Source organism: Ictidomys tridecemlineatus, chromosome 1 (genome assembly GCF_052094955.1).
Source record: "Ictidomys tridecemlineatus isolate mIctTri1 chromosome 1, mIctTri1.hap1, whole genome shotgun sequence".
Classification (NCBI taxonomy): domain Eukaryota; kingdom Metazoa; phylum Chordata; class Mammalia; order Rodentia; family Sciuridae; genus Ictidomys; species Ictidomys tridecemlineatus.
The window spans coordinates 61,489,572-61,515,072 of NC_135477.1; the positions used below are offsets into that span (position 1 = coordinate 61,489,572).

Below are 25,501 nucleotides of genomic sequence, written 5' to 3' on the forward strand. Positions count from 1 at the left end.
TTCCAGAGCTCTGAAGGAAAGATAAGGGTTCAGAGTTTCTGGAAAAATAATAATGGTCATAAATAAGGTGAAATTTTTGAGAAACAAAGAAACTAAATCTTTGTTACTTAGCACCTGAGAATCTCCTACCTAAAAAAGAAATGAACAAAAGAAAGCAGATATGAACAGAAATAGCTAAAGAAACAATTCAAGTAATTTATTATAATGAACAGCAATCAACTTCACAAAGAAATATCATAAAGATATAATTGGAAACTGCAAATACTTCATGTAAGAATTCTAATTACAGCATTTAGTTGTTTGAATCCAAAATCCCATTTTTCTACACGACCTATGAAGAATTATAAGTTCTTCCTTCTGAATCAGACCTCAAACCAGAGACATTTTCTAGTTCAGATTTTCTTCCTATAGTTCTGGCAAAATTGAAAGAAAAGAATAACTGGAGTGAGAACTAGAAGCCTTAAGTCTTTCCCTTACTTCTAAAACCAGCTATTAACAAATATACCAAATTGGGGGCATTTGGGGATAAAGCTCAACCAGATGGACAAGTCTTCTGAAGTGATGTCCTTTGACCAATTGCCTAACACTGAGCCAGCTTTATGGGCATACAACCTGTACAGTCACAAAGTACCCTGCACTTAGAAGGGTCCTGTGGTTGGTTTAGTGCTCTGCTATAGTCATCTTGAAATTCTCCCTAACTTTTTAACAAAGAACTGATTATTTTCATTTTGTGCCAGTCCTATAACTTCCGTAGCCAGTTATACCTTAACACTTCAGAGCTTCTGCTTCCTTATCTATAAGACCAGGTTTGGAAGATCCCCAGAATCCTTTTGGTCACAAAATACAATGAAAACAATTTTTCAGGATTGTCTAGCATTTAGGGAACAAAATGCCATAATGGCTGTAATGATGTAATTCCAGGATTCCAATATTCCAGAACATATTCTTATCCTTAAAAGTGGCCACTATTTCCCTAATGATAGAAACTGCAGGACCTAACATGATGAGAATTATCTGGCTCCCTTTGTCTCCTCTCATGACCAACCTCTCATTATAGCACCACTGACTAGCCACCCATGGCCACAAGAATGCTACAAACAAACCACCCCAAAATTAAGAGGCTTAAGGCAATATCTCTTACTGTTGTTCGCAAGTCCACAGTGGCTGACTGGTTCTGCCAATTTTGGTCAGGACTTAGTAGGCATTTCTCTGGTCTCAGCCAAGTCATTCCCATGTTTCAGATAGGATCAATTGGAACACCTCAGTTTTCTTCATGTGGTCTCTGTCTTTCCAGCAGGCTGGCCTGCCTTATAGAGACAGGACACAAGAGAAGAAGCCAGGCTTTTGAGGTATAGGCTCAGGACTTGAACAGTGTCACTTCTGCATTCTTCCATGCAAAACAAGTCGTGAAGCCAGCCAAGATTTGCAAGTGCAGAAAATAAATCTTGGGAAATCTTGAATAGATTTCTTTATGGGAGAGTTAAAAATTCACATCTTAAGCTTCCTTGAACACAGAAAGGAAAAGAATTGGAGCTACTTTTACAATTAACTGTCCATACTCACATTAATCAAAAATTCTCTTTGCTATAGATATTCCATCCTAACAACACATTGCTGAGCAACCGTAAGCCAAGCATTCAGAGTCTCCTTTCATTGCATCATCTGTATAAGTGAAGGTATCCAGCCAGATTAGCTGTAAAGCTCCAGCTCTGACATCCTCAGAGTCTACAGACCTTTCTATTCTCACTTCAATCAGTTTCCAATCTCTTCTTCCTTCTCTGGACCAGAAACCTCTCTCTTCATCCTATACAGCATTAAACCTAGATTGATCAAACTTAACCTATTTTGATCTATACAGCTTTGTAGGGCCCTGAAAAACAGAATTGCAAACACAAGAGTTTGGAATTCTCAGGATAAGGTAAAGTTTTTCTCAGCTATACCAGAAACCCTCCATTTTAAAGAGTAGCAAGTGGTAAATCCCTCATATCCAATGTCTGCAGTTCTGTGTCTCCTTTATTTCTGTAGAGGAGAATACATAGCTCTCTATGCTATCCCCACCCTTCCACAAGACTGCATCAAGCCCTCATAGTTCAAGCCAAAACACTCTGGTAGAGCTCACTGCTGGCCTTTGAGCAGGGACAATGTCTCTGTCTTTTAAATAAATGAGAGCTACACTGTGTTCTTGATGAAGTCTGCCTGGTCCTGTCAACTTAATGTTTGCTGATTTTCATGACTTTTAAAAGATAACCATAAAACTTCAGTCCAAAATTAAGTCTAGCCAATCAAGGCCTTGCCAGGCTGGAAAATTTTAATTTATCAAAATAACTAGATAATTGTTTAATTTTCTGCCATTTTGGAAGCCCCTTGCTCTTCATAAATCACAATACATCTCCTTTTCCCAGTAAGCTCTCTGATGGAACTATATATAGATCAGATTTTTTTCCCCTAGAAAAATCAGTTGAGTATAAGAACTATTCCTTTAAGGATCTGCAATCTACAGGACCAGCAAATGCACCACAGAGATGGATAGGCATGCTGCATGTGGCTTGCCAGGCACGTGCAGTGGCTGCTTTTGCTGCTGGTTCAGGGAATGAGAGCTAAATTTGGTCTCTATCACTGTTTTTTAAACCGCAACTGCTTCTTAGGCTGCCAGATATGCCTTTTGTTTTGTGCATTCATTTGTTTCACTGTCTCCAAAATAAACCTGTCTTTTCAAATCAGAAAATCTTCCACTAAGCAAAAAAAAAAAAAAAAAAAAAGTGGTGATGATAGAGGATCAGCCAGTCTGTCTTTCACTTGCTGACATGCCTATTTCCTCTTCAGTGGTTTCTTTTTGTCATTTTGCTGCATGTGTCTGTGTTGGCATTAGGTTGGAGAAACCCCGTGGGTTTCTTGGTCCTCAAGGTGGTTATTGAAGGTCACTGTTTGGTCCTTAATTACCTTATATCCCCTTCAGTTGGTACAGTGCTTTGGTCTAAGAAGTCCAATGTTCTGTGCATACAGTGCCGTGGACATATTTTTCTAATAATTAGATAAGAAAATAAAATCTCCAAACCTTCTAGGCCAGGGCCTGTAAGGATGGGGAAGATGGGAAGATGCAGGGTAGAGGTACCAGTTTGGCCCAGCCTCACATTTGCAAAAGTCCTCATATTTTCATTTATTGCTATAAATTATGTTACATATATAATCACAGAGATATAGAATTGAAAGCAGGTGTTAATCTTATATCCCATTTATCTTCTAATGTACCTTAGTGTTTATAAAAAACAATAATACTTATTTTTAATATAGCATACACTTACAGCATACTTATTATGGCAAGTTTTCATTTATTCAGTGGAAATGTTCAAAATATACTATAAATTTTGTCACCTTATTTTGGCTATTTAAAAAAAAGAACAAGGAAACTTAACCTTAATAATGCTATTAAATACCCCCAGGCCTTCCTACGTATCCCTCCTCCTATCTGCATCATCCCCTCACTTCCTATAGCAACTTGTCATGAAAATGCTTATCCATTCGTCATAAATCAGTCTGTGTAATCTACTTTTAGATAGAGAACACTGAGAATACTTCTACCAATTATTTCTCTGTATTTTAATATGTTTTAGCTGTTGGGTTTCTTTTTTGTTGTTTTTGGCATTGGGGATTGAACCTAGGAATGCTTAACCACTGAGCCACATTTCCAGATTTGGGGTTTGTTTGTTTGTTTTTTTAATTTTTGAAACAGGGTTTAGCTAAGCTGCTGAGGGCTTTGCTAAATCACTGACACTGGTCTTGAACTCACAATCCTCCTGCCTCAACCTCCTGAACTACTGGGATTACAGGCATGTGCCACCATGCCTTTCTACCTGTTGGTTCTCTTCTTGAAGGAAAGGCTGAATTTTCATCATTGTTTTAGCCCTGATTTATAGCATATACATGGTATGCAACAGATTCAGTTGTGAACAAATGTACAAATGCATGAACAAATGCAGTGGAGTGTAAATCTGTTAGAAATGAGAATCTGAATATCTAAGCAATAGAACCAACCTAGGTGCTCTTCAACAGATGAATGAGTAAAGAAAATGTGGTCTATAAACAAAACAGAATATTACTCAGCCATAAAGAAGAATGAAGTTATGGCATTTGCTGGTAAATGGATGAAACTGGAGACTAACATGCTAAGTGAATAAATTAATCCCCAAAAAACAAAGGCCAAATGTTCTCTCTGATATAAAGATGCTAATACACATTAAGGGGTCAGGGAGGGAAGAACAGAAGTACTTTTGATTATACAAAGGGGAATTAAGGGAAGGGAAAGGGAATGGGTACAAGAAATAAAGTAAAATGAATTGGACATTGCTTTCCTGTGTTTATATATGAATACATGACCAGTGTTGCTTTACATCATGTACAATCACAAGAATGGTAAGTCATACTCCATGTATGTATATAATATGTCAAAATATATTCTAATGTTATGTATAACTAAAAATAACAAATAAAAAATTTTAAAAAAAGAAATGTAGACTCTGGGACCCTGCCTTAGATAGATGTCTAAGTCTTCATTTTGCTAAGATCCCCAGGGGATTTGATTGCACATTAGAGTTTAAAAACCTCTAATCCTGCTTACCTTTATCTCTCCTTTCTGTAAACATCTGGAACATTAATAATTCAAAGCTCTGGACTTGATAATTATTAATGTACCTGCCTTGCATTGTGCTTAATTGGTACAGTGAATGTGCAATTGTATATCCATGTATTGGTGTGTGGTCACACACTCTCATTCTTGCCTCCTCACCTAGAAGGTCAGAAAGGGACTCTTTTGGCATTCTCTCACTATTCCTGGCAACACCTACTCCTAGGGTATACCCATCATCTTTGCCTGATACAAATTTATGCAAAAAAAAACAAGAATCACTTTTAAAATTAGGTTTCTTATAACTGTATTATGCATGTTTCTGTGAAATTAAATCTGAAGCTATTATGCAGGAGAAGAAGGTGAATTACCTTACCTCTTCTAAGCATCAAGTAAAAGATGAATTCATAGATGAATCATAGCTCTCACCAAACTGGTCCTCCTCAGCTTCCACCATTTTCCTCAAAGGACAAGTGACAATAGATTAGAACTAGATTTTCTGGTTCAGATTCTCTATTTAAACTTTCCTTAGTCTTGGTACGTCTAGAGAGTCAGACATATTGATCCCAACAGCTTCTAATCTTCCCTTGGACATGTAAGGAAATGCTAATACTAGCCTACTTCATTCCATTCCATATTCCTTGAGTTGTTCCTGCTTTGAAATTTAGTGGTTTCAAACACTAATGCTGATCAAGATAACTGTTGATGTGTTATTCACTTCATTAAGGGGTCCCACAACACATATGCATTCCAGCTATCTAATGAGGGGCCCGAGAAGCAAGCTAAAATAAGTAGACAGTGTTTTTGTCCTCCCTGGAAAAATATTTCTTAGAAAAGTAAAATCTGCCACCAAAATAATGGGAAATGGGGTATTGGAGGATGTTAAGAGATTCTACAGCATGAAGTACTGACAGTACCATATATATATATATATATATATATATATATATATATATATATATATATACTCATTTAACCTCATCAACGTAATTTAAGAATGATAACCTCAATTTTATCAATGAGGAAAACAATTCTTCTTGGTATTTTCACTTTCATATAGTTAGTCATGTAGCTAGGTTTTTTCATCTTCTTAATTGCAATTTAAAAAACATAACATGACATTTATCATCACAGTGATTTTTAATTGGATTTTAAAAAATTTTATATTTGTTTTAATTAGTTATACATGATAGTAGAATGTACTTTGATACATCATGTATAATAGAGTATAATTTCTCATTCTTTTGATTGTATATGATGTAGAATCACACCGGTCATATGGTTATATATGTAGGGTAATAAACCATTTTTAAGTATACGGTTCAGTAATGTTAAGTACATCCACATTGTTATGCAACAGATCTGTACAACTTTATTGTCTATTAAAACTCAAACTCTGTGCCCCTAAACAGCAACTCCTCATTTCTCCCTCCTCTACCATTCTTTTTGTAAACTAAACTAAGTAATATTTTGTTCATCTTTTTCTCTTTCCTGATTTTTTTTCTACTTCCTCCCCCTTCTCAGGGTACCATATTTTACACGGCTCTGGCCAAACTCAACAATAACAAAAGTGATTGAAGTTTCTCAGGTCTCAGGATGTTAACCTCCCTATGTAATCTGTGGAATAAGCTGTGATGTTGAAAATTCATCTATACACTTCATCTGTGTTCGGGGAAACTCAGGATATATACCATTATTTCACTGAAAAACCAATTAAGCCTGCCCAACATTCTCACTTTGTCACCAAGCCATATTCCTGAGGCCAGGATCTAGTGCTTCAGCTCAGTTATATCCTTCCAAAGCACCATGAGGGCAATATATGTACATATGCCCAGTCTAGAAACTGGCCTGAGGCATAGGTTTGCACATCTTTGAATTGGCACTGTGACATTATCTTACTCAGTCTTAATCTTTGCATATTCTATATATATGACTTCTTTAGTTATTCTTTACTCAAAGTCAGGAAAAGATTCATGTTAAATGTTAGAAAGAAATCAGGGACCAGAGAGAATAGTTATAAATGCCAGCAGCGACATCCCCAGTCTACTCCCTTCAGAGTTCTGTGTCATCCATGAACACATCACGAGACTCATCATGCTAGGCAGTCAGCATTCCCATGCTCCATGGGAAAACACAAAAATTTCCTTCTCTCTAGATTTCATGTCCCCGTGATGAAGTTACTAACTATAGCAAGGGTCCACCCTCCCAAAGTTACTTCTTTCAGGTCCTGCCACTTTTTTGTCTGATTTTGATGAAAACCAAAGCTTCCTACATAGGCCATAGGCTTGAGGGGATGCTACAGTAGAGATTTCTGAGTTTAAACTCAGTTCTATAATTTCCATGTCCTGAAGTGAGTTATATAACTTTACTATGCCTATGTTTATTAAATGAGATCAATTGGATGAAATAGCATTCCCCAAATCACTTTAATAAATGTTGTCTATTAGTATTTTTGTTATCTTATTGTTGTTTCTAATAGTATGGCTTAGGCTAGAACTTAGATCCTCTAACATTCTATTATACTAGAGAACCAAAAAATATAGTCTATGTGCCAAAGCCAGCCCACCATCTATTTTATAGATCAAGTTTTATTTGAACACATATTTATATATAGTTTATCATTGCTCTCACATTATAATGGCAAAATTGAGGCGCTGTATGGCAGATAGTGGATTTAGAAAGAGCCTAGATTTTGAAATAAAAAGATAGAAATTTTCAGATGTTCCTCCCTTCCTATATAACATTGGGCAGATCATTGCAATCTGAGCTTAAATATCTCTGTATGATGGAAATTATAAGAATACCCACATTACATATTAGTAGTGAGGACTAAACAACTTATAGTCAAGCTCTGTATAAGTATGTAAGAATGCATTTATTCATTGGTTCATGTCACTAACAACATACCAGAGACAAAGGATTCAAAGTGAAAAACAAAACAAAACAAAATAAACAACAACAACAAAAAAAAACCAACAACAAAAAAAACAGACACAGTCTCTGGTCTTATGGAGCTTATCTTCTAAGCAGAAAAGACAGGCTACTTGAGCAAGATGTGTTTCCTGATTCATCAATCACAAATTCCTAAGACATCAGTTTTAATTGTGAAAGTATACAGTATAGAAAATGCCTATTGTATAGTTCTGTCTATGGCTCAGCTTAGATCAAAAATATTAAGTTATACTTTTTCAGTATTTAGTTGGTTATTTGCTTTTATTCAAGCAAAAAGATTAGCTGCGTCCTTGTAAAGAAATATTTACAGAATTAGACAAGTTGGTGAAAGTGAAAAATGCAGAGATGCCCACAGGATGATTTAAGCCCTTCTGCATTTACAAAAAATGTCCAACCAAGCAAAATGGTGCTCTGACAGAAAAAAAAAATACACACACAGACCAACAGACCAAATACAAATACGCATGAATTCAGCACACATTAAGAAAAGAACACAGCATCAGATGCTTTCCATGTGATTTTTCTTTTCATTTAAATAGCATTACTTTCTGGAAAATTACAAAGGTAATAATAAGTAAAAATAATTCGAGTAAAAATTTCCATCTCTAAATTACATTTTAGTTAATGATAATGAGAAAGAATTGCTTATTTGTTCTAATTCTGGAGCAATGTCTCATGATGCTTTTATATGTCAGTTTATCTGGAGAAAATATGCATTAAGAACACATCACTTCTCACTAATTTTGTATTAATAAGATTCTTCTCCTTGGATTTTCACTGCATTATAGGAAGAATAATAATGTGTTAAGGATTTATAATTTAGTATAAGGTCCACCAACTTCCCTATTAAGAGCATATCACTCTCCTAGAAAAATAAAAAAAGAGTACTCAGATACTGATCAGACTACAGGCATGTCTCCCAAATCAGTCATCTGACCATGGTTTTTATGCCTTATGCACAAAAAGGACATTGAGTAGGAAAGCAGTAAATGAAAACTAGAAGCTCTTGTCAAATTGTCAGCCATTGTGCTCATATTAATAACTACTGCAGCTGTCTGGGGCTCAAATTAGCATCTTTGAGATAAGTTAGACACTTTCAGCACTATTTAGAGCCATTTCAAAGAGAACAACAAAAGTTTATGTTGAAATCTTTCCTAGATGGACTTTAAAACAAAAATCTCTTCAGAAACCTAAACTATGCTTTTCTTTTTTCTTTTTTCTTTTTTTTTTTTTTGAGGTACCATGATGGGATTACTTGATAAATCTTTAATTTCAATTAACTAAATATTCCAAAAGCTATATTCCATAGGCACATTAATTATGCACACATGCTCATATGAACTCATGTTAATTCTTACAATCTAAAAATGGAAAGCCTCTTTCCCTAAAACTGGTATGCTTTTACTTATTCAGATACCCCAAACAAAGTATTAGTCTTGACTGCTCACCCTGGTATTGGAAGAGAATAAGCATTTTCAGCAAAGACAACTTTACTCAGATTAGAGCCAGGTGACTGTATCTCTTTGAATCTCCTGTATTGGGGAAGAGAACCAGCATCCCTCAAAATGCACATTAACTTGCAAAAAAAAAAAGAGTCTATATTGAGATTCAAGAAAAACTACAACTTGATGTAGATGAGCTGACAATGTGTAAGTCCGTCATTGTGTCAACTGGCCAGAGGAGGCTGACAGCATGGACTTCTAGTTGTATTTCTTAAATTCTTCAGATGGGCCTTATATAGGAAAAACTTTCTGTGTTAAGTTAATTTTTACTTCATTCTGAAATGAAGCTGTATTCCATAGGCACATTAATTATGCATACATGCTCTTACGAACTCATGTCCCAATTTGCACAGCAGCAAGTCAAATTTTTATCAAATTTTATTTAGCAAATAAGGGGATTTCGCTGAGTGTTTTACTCAAATGGTGAATCAGTTCAACTCCCTCTGATTTTTTCATTTAACACATTGAAGTCTAAAGTAATTAAGTTGATGAAGGGTTCATTCCATTGTTCCCTTTGGATTTACTCTATTGGGAAATAGCAGATATACTACTAGGAAGTCAGATGTCCTGGGTTCTAATTTTATTTCTATCCTCATCACCTTTGTCTACTTCATTGGGGTATTAATAGAACAACTAGATAATAAATATAAAAACATTTTTTAAAAGTATAAAGTAATTTTCTGTTTGGTAAACATTAATTCCTTACCATGTACTAGGCATAGCCACACATCATCCCATCCTTAGAACAATGCTGTGAGGTAAATATTATGTCCACACTTTTACAAATGAAGAAAATGAGCCTCAAAGAAATTATGTAACTTTCCTCAAATCAGACAGCTATGACATGAAAAGCTGAGATTCAAATTTAGGGCTTTTAGGTCCATGTCTAGGTCTACTTGATCCTATGTCAAGTCACATCATTTTTCCCTTTTTTAAAATTAATTTTAATTAGTTATATATGACAAGAAAGTGCATTTTGATTCATTGTACACAGCTGCAGCACAACTTTTCATTTCTCTGATTGTACATGATGTAGTGTCACACCATATGTGCGGTCATACCTGTATCTAGGGTAATGTTGTCCATCTCATTCCACCATCTTTCCTGTACCACTGCCCCCTCCCTACCCTCCCTACCCTCCCTACCCTTTGATTTTATGGGATTGGCTTACTTTGCTTATCATGATATTCTCCAACTCCATCCATTTAACTGCAAATGTCATAATCTTATTCTCTTTTAATGCTGAGTAATATTTCATTGTATACCACAGTTTCTTTATCCATTCATCTATTGAAGGGCATCTAGGTTGCTTCCATAGTTTTAACTATTGTGAATTGAGCTGCTCTGAACATTGATGTGGCTGTGTTGCTATAGTATGCTGATTTTAAGTCCTTTGGGTATAAATCGAGGAGTGGGATAGCTGGGTCAAATGGTTGTTCCATTCCAAGTTTTCCAAGGAATTTTCATACTGCTTTCCAGATTGGTTGCACCAATTTGCAATCTCACCAGCAATGTATGAGTGTGCCTTTTCTCCCACATTCTTGCCAACCTTTCTTGTTGTATGTATTCTTGATAACTGCCATTCTGACTAGAGTGAGAAGAAATCTTAGAGTAGTTTTCAACTTAACAAAAGAAGTGAAAGACCTCTACAATGAAAATTACAGAACACTAGAGAAAGAAATTGAAGAAGACTTTAGAAGATGGAAAGACCTCCCATGCTCTTGGATAGGCAAAATTAATACTGTCAAAATGGCCATACTACCCAAAGCACTATTCAGATTTAATGTGATTACAATTAAAATTCCAATGTCATTCCTTATAGAAATACAAAAGGCAATCATGAAATTTATTTGGAAAAATAAGAGACCTAGAATAGCCATAGCAATCCTTAGCAAGAAGAGTAAAGCAGGAGGCATCATAGTACCAGGCCTTAAACTATACTACAAACCTATAGTAACAAAAATGGCATGGTATTGACACCAAAATAGACATGTAGATCAGTGGTACAGAATAAAAGATACAAGAAAATCCCACATAAATACAGTTATCTCATATTAGACAAATGTGCCAAAAACATACAGTGGAGAAAAAATAGCCTCTTCAACAAATGGTGCTGGGAGAACTGGAAATCCATATGCAGCAAAATGAAAATAAAACCCTATCTCTCACCATGCACAAAACTCAACTCAAAATGAATCAAGGACCTAGGAATTAGAACAGAAACCCTGTGCTTAACAGAGGAAAAAGTAGGCCCAAATCTTCATCATGTCAGATTAGGCCATGACTTCCTTAACATGGCTCCTGAAGCACAAGAAATAAAATCAAGAGTTAATAAATGGGATGGACTTAAACTAAAAAGTGTCTTCTCAGCAAAAGAAACAATCAATGAGGTAAGGAGAGAGCTTATATTTTGGGAGAAAATTTTTGCCACATGCATGTCAGATAAAGCACTAATCCCAGGATATATAAAGAACTCAAAAAACTTAACACCAAAAAACCAAACAACTCAATTAATAAATGGGCTAAGGAACTTAACAGACGCTTCTCAGAAGAAGATATACATTTGATCAAGTCACTTCTACATTTACACTACTACATTAAAAAACACTTAGACTTAAGTATCATATATAAAACTCCAAGTTACCAGGTGACCTAAATGCATTAACTCAAGGTATCTTAACCTTCTTGTGTTAAGATACCCTGTGGGAGAAGCTTCTTTTCATTTTCTTGAAACCTGAATCCTGATGCTTACAGGAGGCTGGTCAGTAGAACAGGTGAGAGGACAGTGGTATTCCTACATGATTTGGCTTGAAATTTCTATCCAGGAGAGAGAGTACAGCAATGAAGAAGACAGTGATGGCAAGTGAGTTGGAGAGCAACCATATAGGTTGCAAAATGCACTGGAAACCTCTCGTAATCTTAAACAAGCAACCCTATCTTTCGGTACACAAGTACCGAGTATGAAAATGTTATGGAGTCTTAGTGGAAAAGTTTAGAGGGGAATGGGACTTTTCTTTGGGTCTTTTAAGTCTCAGCATATAAGAAATGCCCAATTCTGAAGTAATGAATACAAGGTTAAACCTAAAGTTTCTCAGTCTATTCATCCTATAGAAGACATACAGGTATAACTGAGAATACTTAGTTTTGTATTTCTCCTGTTCCTGTTCAGCCCAACAAATTTCCTTCTCATTCCAACAGATAATGACATTTTAGACTCAGGTGTACCACTCTAAGTCCACACAGAAATATAAGTCAAATAATTCTGTCTAGTAACATGAGTCAATCTCAGAAGTCAGCTTCCCCTAAACCTTCTGAGTTCATGAACATGGACATGCACACACACACACACACACACACACACCACATGCACAATCCCGATATCTACTCTACAATTTCCAGTCTAGTCTTTCAAAGCTGCATTTCAGGGCTGGGAGTTCAGCTGATACAGGCTCAAAATAAAATGTAGGACCAAATGTAGTAGATCTGCAGATTCCCTCTTTCTCAAGAGGCAGCTTCTTCTCAGGTAGCTGTTGATGCTCCAAGACCAACACTTGAAAGTTCCGTTTCTACAACAAGCACAGAGGCTGTAATCCAGGCGACAGTGCTGGCTACTTTTTAGCAATTGGTATGGTCTGTCACTGTGAAGGGAAAAACTGCCCTACAAAATGGCTCCCTTCCTTTGTAACATTGGCTTCCACCCGAGTCAAAATCTACTTGCATTACCTTCACTCTCCCACAAATCAGGGAAATGATTGCCATATGCTCTCATCTCCCTGAAAGTTCCTTTATAACATTATCGATGAGAAAGCAAGATAACTCTGAACTCACACCTATAAGGTGGAGCCGGAAGATGACGAATAACATCCATTCCTTCAGAAACAAGATTTTTGCATATTGTGTACAGCTCATGTGGTCAGACTGCAAACAACAAAGGAACTGAAGTCTGAATCTCCTTTGTCTTTTCCTTGTACATTTGACATCTCCCTTAAATATGAAAACAAAATCCACGATGTGCCTAAGAGAGTCCCCTTCCAATGAGCAGCTTCAGTAAAATTTCTATGATGTTGTAGAAGCCATTTTTGAATTCTGTGAAAGCCAATGGGATATCACCAGACCAAGCCAGGCACTAAGACTTTTCCTCAGTAATAATAATCTGCCTTGATCCACTGCAGAAGTTTGCCCTCCCCAGCCTTTCTGGTTTTGATATCTGTTGCTCCTGACTTCACTTCCTCCTTATTACGTCTATTTCTCTGCATTCTTTATCCTTATCCTTATGATTATGATTCTGGGTCCTGGCAACCTGATCCTAAAGGTTCTTCTCTTCTTTGACAATTTGGAATTAGAGTTGTCCACTTAAAATGCATGATGCCTGCAATGCCCAAAGGAAATAAAAGCTCTTTGAGTAAAAACTCAGCTTATTCCTAGTCAATGAATAAATAGCAAAGACTTTTCTTTGTTTCATGGCTTTACAAGGACTTAAAAGCAGTTGGCTTAGAACTTAATTTGAGGAGTTTTCTTTCAGCCATTCCTTTTCTACAGGAAAAAAAGAAAAAGAAAAATCAAGTCAAAATGTCACTAGGAAATCCAAAGAGACCTCTTTGCTTCCTCTCTGGAATTTTGTGCTTTTCTACAATGATATTCAGGTACAGAGGACAAAAATGGCTCTGTGAATCCAAATGTGACTTCTATGGTCAAATAGATATTCTAGCATTTGGGTATGAAAAAAGCTCAAAAATGAAAAACTATTTTTACATATACTTTGTGACTCTTTTTTTTTTCTCCATAAACTAGTCATTTGCTCCCAAGGCATCTGTCTTGTCAGTGTAATTTAATGCATCTCAGCCTAGAAAAGGAGAAAGTGATGAGGTATCATCATCCCTTCCTTCTTAGCTATACTTTGACCAGAGTGGAAATACAACTCTGGAAAGAATAATTTATAGGTTTATAAATGAAGAAATGACAAAAATGGATTTGAAAAGTCTGGCTACTGCTAGTCTCATTGGTAAAATAGCTACGTGTAAAATGAAGGTAGCTTTGCACAAAGTGTCTGTGGTGGGTTGAATTATGTCCTTCAAAAGCATACATTGAAGTCCTAGTGGTAACTCTAAATGTGACTTTGTTTAAAAATAGGGTCTTCACAGATGTCATCAAGTTAAGGCAAAGTCATACTGGATTAGGATGGGCTCTGAATCCAATGGCTGGTGTAATTGATGAGCTTCTTTCCAAGTGCCCAACTCAGCTGGGTTTCTCATGGAAAAAGTGAATGCGGTTAGATTTTGATTTTCATATAAAAGTCCTCAGGTTTGTGGGGTTGTTTATTTGAGATCCAAACAGCCTGCACAAGCTCCTCAGCTTAGCCCAGTTCTCTTTGACAATGAGGCTTCTGTCTCATCATCCTTCACCAGTTGGCATAAGTCCCTTTCTGCTCCATCAATTGTACTATAAATGAATCTCCCAGCTCAGACTTTCCAACTTCAAGTGTGCATAAAAATTAACTCAGAAGCATGTAAACTGCAAACTTTCAGGTCCTGTGCTTGAAGATTCTGGAATAAGTTTGGAAGGAAGAATTCAGCATTTCCATTTCAATTTCTCTCCCTCTTTGACATTCTCTGTCTCTCCCCTCACCCAGCCCTCTCTCTTCCAATAAGTCTCTCTCTGTCTTGACTTTTTTCTCTTTTTCTCCCAAGAGACCCAAATGAGTTTGAAGGACATCAGAAATAAAACTGGCAAACATTAGACATTGCTACTCACAAGCATTATCAAAGAGTTTTTAAAAGAGGAAGAAAGACAGAATAAAATATAAGAACATGGCCCTTGATTCTCAGACCTGGTTGCACAGAAGAATTACCTGGGTAAACATTTAACAAATGCCAAAACCTGGGCCCATCCCAGAGCACTTAGGTCAGAACCACTAGATGGAGGACAGTGGAGAAATTATTATTTCATTAATAACCCAGGTGACATGCAGACAAATGCATCTGCACAAATGGAGGTCTACAAATGTCCTCCTCTTTCTTCACAAGGATGCTCCAGCTGATGAAGGGTTAAGAATCCAGTGAAATTGAGGCTCTCTGAAAAGGTTTCCTAGAGTTTTATTCCCTACCCAACCTCCCACCTGTATTAACATCCAGAGGTATTACAGGCTACTAGGTAGGGATAGAATTATGCTATTAGGCAAGCCATGGTCTCCAGGATTACCTTCTGGGATCCTGGCCCTGACATTTTGCTATGCCATACTGAGGTGGTCTTTTTCTGTGTCTGTGTCATAGATCATAGAGCTTCCTATACAATGGAATCAAGGGACTTTCTACTTGTCTCCATAAGGATTTTCCAGGGACATGTCTGACCATGATATACTCTTTAAACTATCTCTTTTGTCCTCTTCTTTTTGCACTCAGAGATGTAAAGAGCAAAAAGATCTATGCCCTCTGCCTGTCTAAATTTATTTATCTTTCTAATTATTCTTTGTTATAATGAATATAACTGAAGAGAGCAGTCACTATACATAATCCCTCCCATCCTCCTTTGAGATTTTGCCAAAATAAAAGAGACCTTGGAAGTGTGCTGTGGTCAAAACAGAGCTAATATTTAAAACTTTTAATTTTTAATAGCTGCATGATATTTCATTATATGCATTTAACCAGTACCATACTAACATTTAGGTTGTTTCAATCCCTTAGTATTATAAACAATAATAGAATGATTATGTTTCTACATGTTCTACATACATATGTGATAATACAACTGTAGAACAAATTCTTAAAATTGGAATTTCTGAAATAAAGGAAACATGTATTTAAAATTTTAAAAGATATTGCAAATTACCTTCCAAGAGTACTACTGATCACTGTACCATCCCTGATATTTTGTTTTCTTAGTGCTAAAGATTGATGCCGGGGCACTTTAACACTGAGCCTCATTCCTAACTCATTTTATTTTATTTTGAGACAGGGTTTCACTGAGTTTCCCAGGCCAGTTTCCACTGTGATCCTATTGCCTTAGCCTCCCAACTTGCTGGGATTACAGGTATATGCCACTGGACCTGATGTCTGAAATTAACTATTATTTTGTTCTTTACTAATGCAATACAATAACTATTTTATCTTTTACATTTGATATGTAAAAACATTATCATTGTAGTTATAATTTAATTTCTCTCATGATTAGTGTGAGAAGACAATTTTATGTTTTTAAGAATTCTATATTTTGCTATGAATTCTTCATATATTTTCCAATTTTTCTACTGATTTTTAAAAATTTTCCTCATATTTTATTATATTTAATAAATTAGAAAAATTAGTCTAAGATATGTAGATACTTTTCTCAGATTTCCATTGGAACTTATTTGTGTTTTTTCTTGCAGATTAAAACATTAATTTCAATAAATATATTGATATAGTTTTATGATTTGTAGATTTTGTGTCTCAACTAGCAAGGCTTTCCTCTCCCTATACGTGTGTGTGTGTGTGTGTGTGTGTGTGTGTGTCTATTTTCTTCCAGCCCTTCTCTGATTTCTTTATCTTCTTCTATATAATTGTTTAATTCTTAGTGAAGAATTCATTTTACCCTACTGATAAGCAATACTATTTTTACCATATCCTAAATACATATATGTGTGTATTTACATCTATTTATGGGCTGTACTTTATTAATTTATCTGTATTTAGCATCAAGTACCACATCATTTTAATTTCTATTTACAATTTACTCTGCCATAGGACTAAGCCTAACTCATTGCTCTTCTATTTTATAATTTTTCTTGACCATTGTGGCTTCCAATTTTTTTCATATAAATTATCGGCAGCTTATCTTGTTCAAGGAAAAAGTTTTAGAGTTATTTGATTATAATTATATTAATTTATACATTAATTAAGAAAATCAATATATTTATGCTGATCTTTACAGAAACAAGACTGGGTTTCAATTGTGCAAGCCATATTTCTATCTTTCATTAATGTTTAAAATGTTCTTCACACAAATCTTGTACATTGTCATTTAAGCTTAGTTTTTAGTCATTTTATCACTTTTTCCTCTGAGGTTTAGAAGAGATTTTTTTATTCCTTATAAGCTTTAGCATGCTAACATTTATATGTGTGTATATATATATGTATTATATATACATATAAATATTGTTGGTTTTTGCACATTAAATGCATATTCAATATTCTTATTTTCCAAGGCCATGAAACACAGACAAATAAAAAGTCACTAAGGGGTAGGAAGAAAAGAATACAAACTGCTTGCTAACTCAAGAATATTAGATTTCTCCTTTCTACCTTAAATCTTTTCTTTCTTTCCATCTTTTTTTTTTTTTGAAGGAACAAAGAAAGGCAATTTGGACAGTTCCCATATCTGACAAATTGAAAATATAAATTGATTCCAAAAGGTTTACATAAAATCATGGATTATAGCTTGATGATCAACAAAGTGATGCAGTGTGTTTGCCCCAAGCCTTTCTTAGGAGGGATCAGCTTCCTGGTCTGCTCTTTTTCTAATATTCCCCAGTACCCCTACATTACCACCCATGCCAATCTTAGTGTTCTCTTTCCTGTGTCTGATACCTACCTCCATTGTTTGCCAAGCCCACAAAATCATACTTCTGTACCATTGCTTATGGTGCCTAACCTAGAACACGTCCTACTATGTTTTATCGACTCCAAATATTATCTTCTCTTTGAAGACCAGAGTTTCCTCATGAAGCATTTGTGTACCATTACTTACTTACTAACTGTGGCATTTGCCTTTAAAGTAATTACCAGATTTTTCAGTTAAATATCTCAAACTTCAAGTTCCAAATATGCCACTTACTGGCTCTATCATCCTGGATAAGTTCATTAACTCCTCAGAACCTTGATTTTCTCCTAGATACAGTGAGTGTAAAAATATTTAATCCACCTCTTACTTATAGTTTTTATCAGGATTATGTGTACTTAAAAGTATTTAAGACTGGGGGCTGGGGTTGTGGCTCAGAGGTGACGGGCTCGCCTAGCATGCATGAGGCATTGGGTTCAATCCTCAGCACCACATAAAAATAAAACAAATGTATTGTGTCCACCTACAACTAAAACATAAATGTTAAAAATTTTTGAAAAAAAATATTTATAAACTGTAAAATGGTATGCAAATATAAGGTGTAAAGAATCACCTACAGACTAGAGTCACTCAGCAAAGAGAAAGGAACAGAGCTCTCTCCCTCTTGCTTTGGGAGTCATTCAGAAGGGGAATAAAGAGAGGACTAATTGTTTTCCTTTTGTTTTTCAATGGATAGGGTCTGGCAGGCAGTGGACTCCAGCCTTCCACCAAGAATAGCAAATAGGCTGTGTCATAGTGCTAATGCTAATGGATTATAAATGCCCACTAGAACACTGTGCTTTTGAGTCTGAGGACCCATCTGGTTAGAGAGGGCAGACTGCTGACATCAGTTAGTAATGGGTGTATAAGCATAAGAAGGAAAAATGGCAGAGCAAAATGCCTCATGTCTGTTTTTCTGCCTTCAACTTTGGGATCCCATCATAGGAAAGCAGCCACTATTGACCTTGTGATTTTTTTACCTCAATTTTCTGTCTCTGTTAGCCTGACTATGTCTTAAATATGATCTGAGTTCCATTTGTTCCTTTGGGTATCTGACTAGAAATATAGGCCACCCTTGGGGAATTCATCTCAATGGACACACTTTAGTCATGTCAACAATTATCTATTCTAACAATGTACGGGACATTTTGTGCTGGGGGAATGGGAAAACCAATAGCATTTATTGAGTATCTCCTACATGCCAGGCACTGTAGCAAGCACCCCATGAATTGTTTTTCTGTTATTGCTGTTTGTTGTTGTTTTCCATCCTTCAAAACCTCTACAAAGCAGGTACTATTCTCTCCATCTACCAGTGAGGAACAAATGATGAAAGTCAAATATGGCACCATTAAAAATGCAGAGTTCTTTTCGCTACAGTGTAATATCCCAACTTCAAAGAGTCTATGACTGTGCTATACTCATTTCTCCTCTGCAAACTAAGAGCAGCTTATTGATGGTTCAGTGAGCTGATGTCCAGTTTCCCTCCCTGCTGATACTGGAGCACTCCCACACTATGCAGCAGACCTTCCATTTAAAAGGCGTGGTGATCTTTCTGTTGTTTTCCCATAGAAGAGAGAGACTGCTAACCCAGCCCTGGGACCTTTGAAAGATTGCCTGCTGATCTAAATTTATACTGCTGGAACTGCTAGCAGTTATTTTATTTACAGCATTTTAGATCTCAGTCTCCTTAGTTACATTACTCCCAATTAAACTCATGTATGCTCACAAAGCATGATTACATGATTTAATGACAGAGCATTTTGAATTAATTATATGCCAAAGTTCTATAAGATATTCTAGGTGCCTCACTAAAATTGGTGCTGCTTTTTATAGATGCACAAATGGGGGTGACAATGTTATTGAAGTTCTGTTTCCAAGAATTATCCCCTAATGAAGGTGAAGTCTGTGTGCTTCCATATGTATGTTCCTAAGATTTCATGATTTAACATTCACCTACTTGGTCTCAGTAAACATGTAACTTAAAAGAGAACCTTGCCTGTCTCTACCTCATGAAGTTAAGTAGGCTGAATAAATTAAAGCACAAACATTTACTAATTACTTTCCCTTTGCTGGTTATTTGTGATGGATGGGATTAAAGGTATGTTCTCATTCCATAATAACCACAACTATATTTGAGTCAGGGGTGTTGTCAAGGCTTCCAAAAAAATAGAAGAATTTATATTTTAGCTGGATTTAACTCCATGGTTTAGTCAAGTGAGAAAAGTGCTCAGCTCTACCTGAGGCAAATGAGGTTACCACGACTTCTAAGGCTCCAAGTGGATCCTGGAAGCATAATTTTATGTCCACATTTTTTTACATTTTACTCCCAAAGTGTGTTTCTCTCCTAAGGCTGGAAAGAAAGCCTTGCTTCTTTTATTCTCTCCCCTCCAGCCCATTTCTGGAGTCTGAACCTGTGACTCAGTCTCTTTGACTCTCATGTTGCCCACCCTACTCCCCTACTCAACCTTCCCAGTCTCTACCCTCCACCTGTCCTCTCTTTTTCCCACAAAAAAAACCCACTGACATTTGACCTTCCTGTGTCATAGCCCCACCATAAAAACTCATCTGTCCTATATCCCATTCTTTCAGGCTTCTTCTCACAAACAGAAAATCTGTTCAATAAGTTAATACTAGGTATAGATGGTTGATACCTAGATCAATGTGTTACATTTAAGCAAAATCTTTTTTAAAAAAAATCCACAGATTGACTATGTACAAAGCTCAATGCTTGTGGCTAAAAGAAAGCAAAGATGAATGATAAGTAATCTTGCCCTTCTCTTTTATTTCTAGTTGGGAGTAACAAAAATGATATCATACAATGTGATCATCCACTCAGACTTGACTTCAAATGAATTTAATATTCTAAACAAATTTACATTGAAAGAAAAACTCTCAAATACTAGTGGGGTTATTTGGAAAAAAATATGCTGATGATTCTGAACATAAATTCCAAAAGAGGTAGCTGCTTTAGTTCAAAGAACACAGACTTTGGCACATCTGGATAGAAATGAACTCAAATCTTAATTTGCTGGATGATTAGTACTAGGTGACTCAGAAAACATTCCTAAGTCTCAGATTTCTCATTTCCATGAAAGGAATAAAATTACTAACTCATAGATTAAACATTCAAGATTAAATTGCAGATCGAAGCTTCTCGATGCCTTTTCTTCTTCCCCAAATATTTAAAGCAAGGCTGCATCTTAAATAAGTATAAAGTTTCCCAAGAGAAAACCCTCTTTTCCACAATTACTGCTTCATAAGTTTGTCTGAACAATTTCTAAAAAGCCACATATCTTTGTAGTAATGATTCCTACAGCTGGCCAAAGACATGTGTGTTGACAAAATGCCACTTAGTTGTACATACAAAACAAAAAATCATTGATTGATCTGAAAGTTCCCCAAGGGGAAGACAGCTGAAATTCTTTTGAACCCCTGATTATCAGGATTGGATAGTAGAAATAGAAAACCAAGCTCACATTCTAGCTGTCCCCTGGTTGCATTTGGGTATGGGCAGTCTTCTGTTTTCAAACAAGAACCACACTCTCATGATCAGGTGGGTGTAGTCCATGCTTCTGTTAAGTGAAGACTTGAGAGTTTTTGGATATATGTAAGGACTAATAGCTTTTAAAAATTTAAAGGGGGAGGGAAGAGCAGGGGACTGGTTTTCCAAGGCTTTATAGGGCACAGTCCTCTTGTGTTGTAGTGCTGTTTGGAGACTTTGTCAGTGATGGATGGAATCTCTTTAAATTCTGTTTCAGACCCTTAGAATTCTGGAGCAAGTGGCTGAAAATTCTCCAGTCTCAGTGTCTGCCTTGTGAGAATAATAACTTCATAGAACTGATAGGATAAATGACAGCATGATTAGGTGTTTCATTAGCAGGCATAATGAACCTGTTTAAAGTGGGAAGTACAGCACATAATAAGTGCTCAGAAAACTCTCCTGCTTTCATTTCGCCCTAGTCACAGATTCAAGATCAAAACTTCTAGGTAACAGGAAAATTGACCAGAAAATAAACAATTCAACAAAATATGGCTGATTTCCTGATTCCTTCTCATAGAGCCTAACCTGACTTACTCCCTGTTTTATTTAAACTCTGTGCATATGTCCATTCCCTAGAGACATCTTTCCTGTCCATTAAGATAGTTCTACTCCAATATTACCTGCCCACTATCTAAACTAGCTCTACTGCAATCCACTCCTTATCTTATTACTCTTGTTTTTTTTTTTATCCATGGCAGTTATAACTACCCAAAATTAATTTGTGCATGCATTTGTCTGTTTCCTGTTTTCCTTCACAAATATGTGGGCTCCATAATGGAAAACGCTTTGCAGATCTTGTTCTCTACTGTTCTCCCAGCACAGCATTTGGAACAGTATATGGATACATTTGGCAGATACTCAGTGGGAATATACCTAAAGGAAATTAAACCACTGACTACCATTATTGATAGTGAACTGTTCAATATTGTCAAGCTAAAATATACCTATCTCTTAACATAGTTACATGTCTGTGTGTGATGAGAACATTTAAAATGTACTCTCATAGCAAATTTCATGTATACAGTACAGTATTAGTTACTGTAGTCCCATACCATACATTTGATCTCTAGCACTGACGCATCCAATGTAACTGAAGCTTTGCACCCTTTGATCATTTTCTACCTTTTTTTCTTTAACCCTCGATTCCTAGTAAGCACCTAGTCTATGGTTCTATAAAATTAAATTAGAAATTTTTTGGTTTCTTTTTAAACAGACTTTTTAAGAATCTACCTATACATGATATTATATAGTATTATACTTTCTGACTCAGGCTTATTTCGTGTTCTCCAAGATGATTCATGTTGTAGCAAATGGGAGGATTCCCTTCTTTTTTAAGTCTGAACAGTACTGTGTATATATACCACAATTTATCTATCCATTCTTCTGTGAATGGGCACTTAGATTATTTCCACATCTTGGCTATGGTGAATAATGTGCACTAAGCATGTTTGTATAGATAGTTTCATTTTCTTTTATATACCCAGAAGTAGTATTGCTGGATATATGGCAGACATATTTTTAATTTTTTGAGGAATCTCTATACTGTTTTCCATAACAATTGTACCAATTTCCATTCTCACTAAAAATATACAAGGTTCCCTTTTCTCCACATCCTAATGTGCTATCTATTTTTCAACTTTTATTAGACATCTTAATAGGTGTGAGATGATATCTGATTATGTTTTTCATTTGAATTTCTCTTATCTGTAGTGATATCAAAGGACTTTTCATACATCTATTGACCAAGAAAGAAAACTGAAAAACTGTTAGAAGAAAGTGTAAAGAACAAGCTTCTTGACAATGGTCTTGGCCATGGTTTTTTGGATATGACATCAAAATGAGCAAAGAAATAAAAACAACAAAAAAGTGGTACTACATCCAACTAAAAAGTCTCCTAAGCAAAGAAAACAATAAGGTGGAAAAGCAACCTATGAGTGGAAAAGACTTTTTTTTTAAAGAGAGAGAGAGAAAATTTTTTTTTATTTTTTTAATTTTTTGGTGGACACAACCTCTTTATTTTTTATTTTTATTTTATGTGATGCTGAGGATGGAACCCAGCGCTACGCGCATGCCAGGTGAGCACACTACCGCTTGAGCTACATCCCCAGCCCTGAAAAGACTATTTACAAAGCATACATCTGATAAGGTGGTAATATCACAAAATATATGAAACTCATTCAATTGACAAAAAAAGAAACTCAAGGAAAAAGTAGGAAATGGACTTGAGTAGGTTGAACTGATTAGGTAATAACTCTTACAATCTAACCATTTTGCCTCTGAAAGTGCTTGCATTAAGAGGAGCTGTTGGGGGGAAACCTTGTATCCAAACTATAATATTACACCCCTGGTCCACAAAAGCTCAGGTCCATCTCACAGTGCAAAATGCATTTAATCCATCTCCAAGAATTCCATAGTCTTAACAGTTTTAGCATTGCCCAAAAGTTCAAGTCCAAAGTCTTCTCTGAGACTCAAGGCAAACTCTTGACCACCAGTGCCTATAAATATCAAAATCAAGATATCTAGTATAGGTAGTGTGACAGAGTAAATATTCCCAATCCAAAAGGAAGGAATAGGGGCATAGGAAGAAGGAATGGGATCAACGCATGACAAAAACACAGCTGGGCAAACAGGTCCTGTAGTGCTACGCTCAGCATCTAGGACTCATGTCTACAAGATGAGCTCTTCAAAAGGCCAGGGCAACCCTACCCCCTTGGCTTTGCCTGTTGTAGTGCACATGGCCTCTCTTTACGCCTGGCTCTCAACCCTGCCAGCAGCTTTTCCCAGCAGACAGCCCACATTATTTGCACCTCTTTTTTTTTAAATAAATTTTTTTAGTTGTAGTTGGACACAATACCTTTATTTGGTCTATTTATTTTTATGTGGTGCTGAGGATCGAACTCTACCACTAAGCCACAACCCCAACCCCTTATTTGCACTTCTTAATTCCTGGAGTCTCCATTCCAGTTTCAACTTCATCTTCATAGCTTCATGCATCATTCTTCAAGACAGCAGTTTCATTTCCTTTTATATACCCAGAAGTATAACAAGATCTGCAAAGCATTTGCCATTATGGAGCCCATATATTAGTGAAAGAAAACAAGAAACTGACAAATGCATGAACAAATTAATTTTGGGTAGTTATAACTGCCATCCTGCAGGGATTCCAACCCTGCTACAATTTGCCTGGCCTCCCAGGCCTTCCTTTGATATCTCAGTGGATACCTCTTCTATTTAGCATTCTATATTCCTACAGAACCAGCACCATATGGATGATGCCAAGGTCTGCTACCAACTAGCCAAATAGCTAGGCTCCTTGGAATCAAGGCTGCAGTGGCCTCTGAGTGCCTGGGCAGTCCAGCCTACATCCCTTGTGCAAGCAGGGTACTCCCTTGAGTTACTCTAAAAGTAATTTTCCCTTCTACATCCTGGAGCCTGCTTGGTGTGTTCCTGAGATTTCCTCAAGAAATCTTTTCTATTATCATCATATAACATTTCTTCAGGGGTCACAATCTCTTCAACAAGCACAACTTCCTTAGCTCTAGCATGACATGAACTTTTCTGGCCAAACTGAAAGTTTTAAAAATCGTTTAGCTCTGTTTACTGCTCCTGATTCTTATAGAAAGCCAAGCTAAAAGATGTAGGCAATATCTAAGCCCCTGACTGAATACCGTGCTGCCTTGAAATAATCTCTGACAGATCAGTTAGACCATTACCTTTAAATTCAGTCTCACACAAAGTCTCAGGACATGGGCAAAATGTATCCAAGTTCTTTGCCAGAATGTAACATAAAAGGTAGCCTCTAGTATATGCCCAAGAGAGGCCTCATTTCCCTCTGAGACTTCATGAATGTGTTCTACATTCCTAACAGCATTCTGGTCTTCTGAGGTCTCACTAGAATCATTCATTAAACTATGCTTAGATTTCAAAACTTTTTAGCTCACATCTCTAAACTTTTCAAAATTCCTCCCACAAACCCAAAGCTTCCAAACCACATGGTCAGGTTAGTCACAGCAATAATCCTACTTGTTAGTACCAATTTCTGCTTTAGTTAGCTGTGTATATATGTAGCCAAAACACATGACAGAAACAACTTAGAGGAGGAAAACTTTATTTTGGGACTCAATGTTTCAGAGATCTCAGTCTATAGATGGTCGAATTAATTGCTCCAGGCCCCAGGTGAGGTAGCACATCATGGGATAAGGGTCCAGTGGAGGAAAGCTGATCATCTCATGGTGGAGTTGGGAGTCTCAAAAGAAGGAAGTAATGAAGAAGCCACAGGGAAAATACACCCTTCCAAGTCATGCCCCTAGTGAC

At 36.3% G+C, this 25,501-nt stretch overlaps 1 long non-coding RNA gene across 1 annotated transcript in view; it reads left to right on the forward strand.

The window, feature by feature from the left end:
* Positions 1 to 25,501, forward strand: part of LOC144366268 (uncharacterized) — a 101,719-nt gene that overhangs the window by 57,007 nt on the left and 19,211 nt on the right. Inside the window, exon 2 of the long non-coding RNA XR_013425282.1 lies at positions 22,898 to 23,262. This is a non-coding gene — a long non-coding RNA (uncharacterized LOC144366268). The remainder of the gene's footprint in view (positions 1 to 22,897; positions 23,263 to 25,501) is intronic.